The 2,663-nt window shown below is 40.8% G+C and overlaps 1 non-coding gene across 1 annotated transcript; it reads left to right on the forward strand.

The window, feature by feature from the left end:
- The first annotated feature begins 1,660 nt into the window (after nucleotides 1–1,660).
- Nucleotides 1,661–1,767, forward strand: LOC111750015 (U6 spliceosomal RNA). The gene has a single exon (XR_002785164.1). It is a non-coding gene; the product is annotated as a U6 spliceosomal RNA (small nuclear RNA).
- Nucleotides 1,768–2,663: the final 896 nt, after the last annotated feature.

Here is a 2,663-nt window from a genome sequence, read left to right on the forward strand (position 1 = left end):
GATCTGAGGTCCATGCAAACTTTGAAGGATCTATGGCTTTGCTATCTTGAAATTTCTAGTCAAAGAAACAAAAACACGGTGATATTGGGTAAAAATTGCCATTTCAGAGAAGTATCCTATTAGCACAACTAGTGTTCATAACACTTGATATGCAATCAAGTTTAATTAAAATGGCTCTTATTTTAAAAGTCAGCATTCATAAATTCCAGGAACAAATTCTAGAGATTAACATTGAATTCTACTTGACATTCATTTACTCATTCAACTAATCACTGAGGCCTCTCATAAGCCAAGAACTACGTGAGATACTGAGAGTACAGCCCTAGACACTATCAGCAACATCCTTGCTCAAATGGAGCTTACACTGCAGTGTGGGGAAGACACTCTGTAAACAGGAAAGCACAACAATACAGTAATTTCAGGTTTTGTTAAGTTCTAAGGAAAATGAAACCAGGCGAAGTGCTAACAATTAATTGGGGAGTGGAGACAGAGTGGGAGTTACCACGAAGCTTAAGTTTCAGAGCTTCTTCATCTGCACGGACCCTGTCCAAGGCCCTGAGAGGGACTCTAGAACTCGTGAGCGCAAGCAGACACACACACACACACACACACTCACAAAAAACACTTGAAATGTCCTAAAGTTTTCCAATCCAAAAGCCAAACCAGTTGCTGTGGAGTCAATTCTGATTTATGGAGACCCCATGTATGTCAAAATAAAACTGTGCTCCATAGGGTCGTCAATGGCTATGATCCTTTGGAAGTAGATTGCCAGGTCTTTCTTCTTAGGTGCCTCTGGGTGGATTTGAACCACCCATGTGTAAAAGAAATTTAATAGAGCTTTCCCTAAGCTTGACAACAATTCTACCAAGAACAAATAAAGAATCATTGTTAAACTATCAATAATAAAAGCACATCTCAATCAATTATGCTATATGGAAGACTGAATTATCTTTTCATTCTCCCTATAGAAAATAATATCACCCACTCATCATCTTATGAAAAGGTGATCAAAAAGGATGTAGCCAAAAAATGCAGAGGAAAAAAGTATTATGTTAGGTAGTTTCCTACCAAAAATATTTTTTTCTGGCTTTTGTAATATTTGTGGTATTTATCAGCTTTTCTGTTTTGCCATTTGTTGTGATTTCATTTCTTATACAAAAGAAGTGTTGACTTTTGTATGAATTTTCATATTCATAACTTTGTAGTCCTTCTCTCAAAGAGGCTCCTCCAAAGCTTCAGGCCTCACAAAACCTGTCCAGTCCCTGTGTGTTGCTGACATTGAAGCAGAGGTCTGAATGAGGGGAGCATTCTAGGAAGAGGTAATGGTGAGTGAAATGACTCCGGGGTGCGTATGGTCTTAGCTCTCCGGAGCAGCAGCAACAGGGGAGAGAAGGCTAGTGTGGCTAGAGCAGAGGGAGCAAGGGGAGGAAGCAGTATCTGAGACCAGAGGTGGGCAGCAGCCAGCTCATTCAGGGCCTCGGAAGCTGGGGAAGAAATTTGCATCTCATTCTAAATACACTCAAGTGATCACCTGATTCATGTTTAGACATAGCAGCATCTATATTTTTTGAAAATGCAGAACATTTATGATAACCTAAAGTCCTAATACGCATTTATTGAAGGATCTTCCCACTCATAAGAGATAGAAATCATTACTTTCGTGATTGCCTCAGGAGCACATATACTAAAATTGGAATGATACGAAGAAGGTTAGCATGGCCCTTGCATAAGGATGGCAGACAAATTCATGAAGCGTTCCATATTTTTAAAATTACCAAATAGATAATTCTGTCCCCAAGACCTGTTGCTGTTCAGTTGATTCTGACTCATAGCGACTCTATAGGACAGAGTAGAACTAACTGCCCTATAGGGTTTCCAAGCAGCAGCTGTTGTATTTGAACTGCCAATCTTTTGTTTAGCAGCCATAGCTCTTAACGCACCTATGTACAACCAGGACTCCAAATAGATAGATAGTACCAAAAACCAAACCCAGTGCCGTCAAGTCAATTCCGACTCATAGCAACCCTACAGGACAGAGTAGAACTGCCCCATCGAGTTTCCAAGGAGCGTGTGGTGGATTCAAACTGCCGACCCTTTGGTTAGCAGCCATAGCACTTAACCACTATGCCACCAGGGTTTCCAGATAGATAGTAGACATGTGTTAATATCGGTGAAGGGAAAGGCAATACACAATATGGGAAAAGTCAGTACAACATGACCAAGGCAAAAAAAAATGCAGCAGTGGTTAACAGCTATGGCGAGCTATGGTTGCTAACCAAAAGGTCAGCAGTTCAAATCCACCAGCAGCTCCTTGGAAACCCTATGGGACAGTTGTACTCTATCCTATAGGGTCGCTGTGAGCTGGAATTGACTCAATGGCAATGGATTTTTTTTTTATGGTAACTACTACAGCACAGACAATCCTGCAACAATAGTATTAACAAATAATACCGTATGAATGGATACATAGATAGATAGATACGCCAAGAGGTGTGGGAGGGTGTAAGACAGCACACCCACTGGCAGATACAAGTTGGGTGGTGGATATTTCTAAATACATGACTGTAGGTGGGCCTCATATGTTAATATAGACAATAGAGCACACAAGTGGCACAGTCAGGGAAACCTCTTGGACATAAAACCAAATGCCTCGCAGGATGAAG

This window comes from Loxodonta africana, chromosome 2 (assembly GCF_030014295.1).
Source record: "Loxodonta africana isolate mLoxAfr1 chromosome 2, mLoxAfr1.hap2, whole genome shotgun sequence".
Classification (NCBI taxonomy): domain Eukaryota; kingdom Metazoa; phylum Chordata; class Mammalia; order Proboscidea; family Elephantidae; genus Loxodonta; species Loxodonta africana.